Here is an 8,027-nt window from a genome sequence, read left to right on the forward strand (position 1 = left end):
ACTCAAATTAAAATAATGGGATTCGATTAAAAATACTGGGACTCGATTTAAAACATTAGGACTCAACTTAAAACACCAGGACTCAATTAAAAACATCGGATCTTAACTTAAGACACCAGGACTTAACTAAAAATACCAAGACTCAACCTAAGACACTAGGACTCAACTAAAAATACCAGGACTCAAATAAAAATACTGGGATTCGATTAAAAATACTGGGACTCGATTTAAAACATCGAGAATCAACTTTAAACATTGGGACTCAATTAAAAACATTGGGTTTTTTCAAGCAGGGTCCTCCAATTTTCGAGATTCGAAGTCAACTTTTATTACACCAAGTCTCCTCAGGGTAGCCTAGTTAAAATTGGGGTGTCGACACACGTGTTACTGGTATTGACCAAACCTTAAAAAGGTTGACCTCGGTTCTCCTCCAAACCAATTTGGGTCTATTGAACCAGGTGTAGACCGGTTCCTGTCTACATTTAACTATTTTTAATAAATTGAAAATCCACACAAAAATTCAAAAAAAAAAAAGCACAAAAAATATTTTGGTTTTTTAGAATGCTTTGCACTTGAAAATTTTCATAAAAATACAATAAAGGCTTAGAAATATCCGAAAAAATTCACAAAAATATTTTGGAGTTGGAAAACTATTTTAGCATTTGAAAAATAACAAAAAAAAAAATCAGAAAACAAAAAAAAAAAAGAATTTAGAAAATTATGGGAATGTTCTAAAAAATTATTTTAAGGTTAGAAAATTATTTTTGTGCCTGACAAATCATAAAAATCAAGAAAAACACCAAAATTCACAAAAATATTTTTACAACCAAAAGTTGTTTCTTGTGCATAGAAAAAGCACAAAAATTAGGAAAAATATTTTCAAACTCAAGTTTCATTGTTTTTGCCTTAATTTCATTTTTTTTTATTGAATTACTCAAAATTCGGGAAAATATGCAAAATTACAAAAATTTGGAAAAGTAGAGAAAAATCAGGAAAAAAATATTTCGATACTTGAAAATCACTTTTGGCACTCTTTTCTATCCCGAACAAATTCTAAAACCTCCCGGAATATTAGTTTCATACTTATAAAAACCCTACAAAGTTCAAAAAATCCCAAGAGAGTATTTTTGTACCCTATTTTTTTTTTTTCCAATCCCGGTGACCTAAAAGGGAGGGATGAGTTTTTCGGAGCACAATATGCCTTGGTTCTGAGGGAATACTTATATATTATTTATCTTGTGCCTTTTTTTTTTTTTTACCATTTTTGAAAGGGAGTAATTTTCTAAGGCTTATTAAATTTATTTTGGGATAGTTTTTTATTAATTAGGTACTGTTCGTAAGAATGGGCGCATAGTGGTGCTAATACCTTCCCCTTGCGTAACCAAACTCCCGACCTCGACTTTGGTAAGGCAGACCGATTCTACCCTTAATTGGGTAGTAATCAATTGTTCTAACCACACTCCAAAAGGTTAGTGGCAACTCCATCACACATATTTTTCCACAAAAAATATTATTTTTAAAATCCACGTTTTAGTTGTCCCAAGTTTGCATCCAGGAATGTAGCGACATCATGCAAATCATGCAATTATTAAAGAAAAATATAAATGCATTTACAAATCAAATAATATATATGTCTTCTTCTTCTTTTCTCTTTTGATTCTTCATGGAATACGCCGAAATGTATATCCTTCAAGTCCTTCAGGCTTCTATTTTTCCTTTTGCCTTATGTGTGATCTGAATTATAAACCTGTTCAGATACTAAGTACACACATAAGATACTTGTTTTTTGTCAACATCAAAATGGGGATTTGACTCAAAAAGTCAACAATCTCTCCCTTTTTGATGATGACAAACACATACAAGAAAAATGGATGCAACTTGAAGAGGCTCATCCTTACAATATGCATAATTTAAAAATAAACTATGAAGCTCCAACATATTCAAGAAAGAAGATATTACAATTTAATATGCATTTTGTTTTTGCAGTAAGACACATACGTGTAACATTTAAAGCTCAGACACTCATCCTATTTAAACATTTAAAAATGCAGGGAGTATGAAAAGATTAGCAACATTTTGCTCAAATAATTTTCCCCTTTTTCGCATCAGCAAAAGGGCTAAGTTAAGTATAAAACAACTTAATCATTAAACAAAGTTTCTTAACTTAAAACGAGAACTCCCCCTATTTGATATAAAACTTGGGCATATGAAAGCATTTTCATTTATGTTTTGAAATATTTTGCAAGTAAGCACACAACAATAGTATAACTAGCCATTAAAATATTAAAGTGGCATGTTAAACATGGTCACACTAGAAAAATCTACAAACCATTGCAATTTAGACACTTTATAAGTGTAACGCCCCGAACCCAAATCTAGGGTTCGAAGTGTTATACGAAATATATCTCCTGTATCTAATATCATAGTCTCAATTATGCAGCGGAAATAACAAAATATCCTCAAAAAACATACCAGAGTTTCTACATCTATATACATCTCAAAACATAATCCAACATCCAGTATTCCCAAATATTCACAATATTGAAAACATAAATATTACAACCCCAAATATTAAAACCACAATTTATACCCTCTATCTCAAAAATTCTATCACAGCCCCGAGCTCTCTAAGCTCGATCCCACGAAGGTCCTAAAAAGATAAAATTCAACTATCAAGTGAGACACATCTCAGTAAAGATGAAATACATTAAAGCAGTGTATGGCCAACATGAGATTTGTGTACAATATACATATATATTCATTAATTTCAAATGAAACCATAATTATAAAACCATTAGTTGCTCCTAATCAAACACATGCAAGGTATTTTACCAATGAGAGTTCCCAAGGATTGGGGTGATTACCCACCCATACAAATAGCACCCTTCTGATCTAATACTTTACACAACCTACGACCACATCTAAGCTCTCAGGTGATTAGTTTATCTCGTACTCACACATTCACACAAAGATTTACTAGAAAAAGTTCCCAAGAATAGGAAAGATTACCTGCCCATATAAGTAGCTTCCCCTACCCTAATACGTTATGCAGCCCACAGCTACATTTGACCCCTATCAAGACACTCGCATTTCTCAGCAAGTCCTTGTGCGAAGAGTATACCCCGCCCCAAGTACATATAATAATAAAATATATAATACATTTCCTTCTTTACTCTATATTTTTTTTTTTATCTCCGTATCATTCATTACATTCATATTCACATTCCATATTCTTATAATCTGTTTCCATTTCATTCTTGTCCATATCATTTTCATTTGCCAATTTCCATATTCGTTGTTCTCATATTTGCCATTTCCATATTATCCATGGTTAAAATAACAATTATGCATTTAGAACTCTCTATACCAATTATATCATAGTCATGCTTCTACCCCATGACGAGTTGTGCGGCCCGAAGGCTGGACTTAACTCTAGTCGGCCCACTAGAGCTAAATCAACCACATTCTACTGTCTGTAGTTACGATTGGCTGCTCCCACACTGGTCTAGACTCTAGGGGGACACTACCCTTCCCAACACAATCGACTATCCCATCTCCACACTCTATCTAAGATGTGTGGGCGCACTATCTTTGCAAAATATATCCACAACAGTATTGTGCCCATTTTCCAGTTTGCCAATTTCCAGTTTACCTGAGTTCTCAAACCATACATTGTCATTTAACAATTCCAAACACATGCAGAATAACCATATCACATTTTTATTCTCAATACATTTCCAGTATTTCTTGCATCTCATACATGTATCATAGCTCAACACAAAAATTTCATTTTACTTAGGCCACACATTTTATCAACATAATTCATACATTTATCGTAAAATAAGCCAACCCACATTCTTCGTTAATATACTGAAAATATACCTTTAATTTCTTACACAATTATCCAGAAAATCTACCATTTTATCCGTCCTTTTTTCGCAAATAATAACTAGCAACACAGCCCTAGGCTCAGAAATTTACATTTTAAACAGTTGGCTTTTCAGAACTCATATAAAAATCATATACATATATACATAAATTTTCCATATTTACCGATTAATTTCACAAAATTCCTGATTTAATATATTCCCCTTACCTGCTTTCTTGAACTACGCCAACAGGAGCCCCAAAATGATGTCTGTGGTGCTCACCCAAATCTTGGATCAAAAACCCTTATTTAATTAGATAAACCCCAAATAATCTACTATTTTAGTATTTCCTCAACCTATAAATCCCAAATAAACCTTTAAAACCCCAAAAACTAGGAATCCTAACCCTTACCTCAACTTTGGAGCGATTCCCGAAAAGCCCAGTTTAGAAATCTGCTCTGCTAGATGTGTAGAGAATTTCCCCTAGAACACTGTGGCGGTCTCCATTTGTCAGTTCGGGCTGAATCCAGGGCGAAATATCAGAGAGAAGGTAGAGAGAGATGTTCTAGAGAGAGAAAATCGAAGAAAAGAAGATTTCTTCGCAAAGAAGCAACTTTGGATCCTTTTATACACGATGTTGCCACATGGTTTTGTCGACGAGTCATAGGAGGAAATTCGTCGACGAGAGGGTGTGTGCGTTGTCGAAACTTAAAATCTGAAATTTGCTCACTTAGGATCTCTTCGTTGACGAGGGACTAAACTTTGTCGATGATCTTTAGAAGTACACTCATCGACGAAGACAGGAGATTCGTCGACGAGGTCTGCTGTTCTTATCTTTAAATCTTCCATTTTTCCCTTATTCTTTATTTATCTATTCCATTTATTATCTTCCTTATTATTTAATCATTATGATTTTTCGGGTCTTTAGAATAAGACCCATAACAAATTCGAGTTCAAAGCATATGACATATGATAGTAAGTGTAGGTTTGAGCATAAGATTGGTCTAACTAGTTCACATGCATTTTTATGTATGATCAAAGAGCCAGCCAGGCAATGCTCCTTAAAAAAAATTTATAAAAAATAAAACTCGATGACACAAAATTTGAGTTTAAAGAAATTGCACATGTCATGAAAGCATTTAAGCACATATAGGCAAGAGATAAGACATGTCCTAGTTTAAATATACTTCTTACCATAAAAGGTATTTTCCCCTTTTGATATTATCAAGAAGTGTTAGGGATGATACTTGTTGAAAAAGAAACTTTAATGGTTGTGTGTGTGTGTGTGTGTGTGTGTGTGTGTGTGTGATGGTTGTTCATTTATAAACTTTCATTACACATTGACACAAATATCATTGTATTAATTCATTCACTCCTTTTTACTTTTGAAAAAATTAGAAATTCGAAATATTTTTGCCACATCTCATATTAATCATCCAAAAGATTAGAACAATCATAATAAAAATAATAACAAGATAACATACGCAAACAAAACAAAATAAAAGTTCTCATCACTAATAACATCTTACACTTGTATTTCACCAAAAGAACATTAAACCATGAGTTATACAATGAGATAGTCCTCCCTACTTAAAATTCGTTTTTTACTAAGGACTTAAGTTGTGCATATGTGTTACACATAGGAGATTGATAAAATTAACCAAAATTTAATATATATATATATATATATATATATATATATATATATAAAATAGAAACGAGGGACATTTCTATTCACATTCATTTACTTCAAAATAACAAGGGCAATTAGATGTAAATGCACAACACCAACAACTACAGGCTTCTAGGGTTGGCTCTTCATAACATGGGGCCTTAGGCGGATGATTTAATTAAGAACCTTTAATATTTTGTTTAATTTTTTTTATTTTATTTAAAATTATTTTTTCTAACTTTTTTGAGATTCAAAATCACTAATTAAAGTTTAATATTCAAGATTTTCAAGTATTTTTTTTTCTATTGATAACATAACCAATTCATTTAATTTTTCTTGTGACATAGTTGATCACAAATAATTTTATATAAGTTTAAGTTTTGAAAAAAAAAGTAGCTACTGTCATAGGTATCGTTAATAAAATTATTTAAGCAATAAAAGCATTTGGAAAACAATCTCTTTTTTTATTAATACATTGAAACTTGAAAAAGAAAGAATTAAATTGCATTTACTTTATATTTTAAAATACAATTTCATTTACTTTATAGTAGGAAAGTCAATGTATGCGAAGATAGCATCATAAATAATGTTAAAATTATTACATTAAAAAAAAAAATTAGAGGCCAAAACTTTTGAAACACTAGGCAAACACTAGGCCAAAACTTAAGGTCTGGCCGTCACTGCAGGCTTCGGCACATAGCTTTCTCTTATAGCAAAGATCAATTTTAAGTTAAAAAAGGCAATGGGAGAAAATGAATCGAGTGTCATTAATTCAGAATTGAGTATTCTTTTACCCCGATTTAGCAAATTTGTTCTCATAATAAATATTTGAATTTTGAATCCAAAGAAAGAGATGCCATGCAGTAAAGCAAATTGCTATGATCTCGGCCAAATTTCGGAGAAAATATTAGGTCCACCCAAAACGTCATTAATTTGCTGATCTACTCTCCATGACTCTCTCTCTCTCTCTCTCTCTCTCTCTCTCTCTCTCTCTCCTAGCTGCACCATCGTCTCCGGCAGCAGCCTCTGCTATGGGTTTGGACTCACCTTAATTTTAAATTAATTATATATTCATTTTTGAATATTAGAAAATCTTTTTTAGTACTAAATAGGAAATGGAAAGTCTGCTATCTCCTTTATGACAACTAGCATACTTGTATTAATTCATTCACTCCTTTTTTAACTCTGAAAAATTAAAACGTTCAAAATTCGTTCGCTGCATCTCAAAAGAATCATCCAAAAAATTATAACATTCATAAAAAAATAATAACTGAAAAACATATGCAAACAAAACAAAACAAAACAAAAAGTTCTCATCGCTAATAATATTACTCTAGTCCCTCAAAAGAATATTAAACTATGAGCCATACAATGGAATATCACTCCCTCCTCAAACTCATTTATTATAAGGAAGGACTTAAGCTACGCATGCGTGTTGCAGTTGGGAAAATAGAAAACGCGGTTAACGCTTGGGGCATCCCGCCGCACAGTCTTCTCTTGTGCCATAACAAATAGGACGATCTTTTGGAATGAACTGGCAACACCAGCAGCTCTGGTTTTCTTCACCACATGGATTTCTCTCAGAGCAGAAATTAAGTTTAATATTTTTAAGTGTATTGCCGTCGACTTTCTGCTCTAAAAGCTTTCTTGAATTTTCTATGGATGCCTCTCTGCCGGCCACGTCGCTGTTCATGCTATTACCTTTCATACATGAGAGAAAAATTAGCAAATTAAAGGTTGGTTAATGTATCGAGTTTTGTAGACAAAATATAGAGGATGAATGAGATGTAAGAATTATGCCTTATGCTAGAAATTAAGAGCACGCGAAGACTTGATCACTTATAATAAAATATTTTCAAATGTGAAAGACAAAAACTTTATGCAAGTAATTACATTCATGAACAAATAGAAGGGTGAGCCATGCAAAAAGGAGAACCAAATTCTTGAAACTTGAAAGCGCCATCGGTTAGGGTTTTACTCGGAATGCTATTGTAGATAAAAGAATGTAAGAGAGTGGAATGTTTATATATAGTAAAAAGTAGAAACTGCAAATTTGGTAATATAAAGATGAAAAAGGCAACATAAGAAAACGAATCAAATTTTAGAGAAATTTTAGTTCCCTTATGGCTCCCTTCTTCTCTCTTTTCCTTTTCCCCTCTCTCGCCCACACACAGCAGCGGCTCCATCCTGGCCGTGCACAGCCAACAGCTCCGGCGGCGCCTTCCTCCGGCACGTGTTTCTGATTTTTCTGGGCACCAACTTTTAATTTTTTTGGGCTACCATTATAATACTTCAAAATATTCATGAGATGTAATTATCATAGAAATATAATTACTAAACACATCATAAAATAAGTAAAATGTAATTCAATATTTTTTAATTCAAGTAGTAGTATTAAAAAAAAAACTATAATTTCGAACTTCATTATTTATAAATTAAAATTATAAAATTGGATGGTAGTTTTTTTGTGCATGAAATCTGAATAG

The sequence above is a fragment of the Malania oleifera genome, chromosome 1 (genome assembly GCF_029873635.1).
Source record: "Malania oleifera isolate guangnan ecotype guangnan chromosome 1, ASM2987363v1, whole genome shotgun sequence".
In the NCBI taxonomy this organism is placed as follows: Eukaryota; Viridiplantae; Streptophyta; class Magnoliopsida; order Santalales; family Ximeniaceae; genus Malania; species Malania oleifera.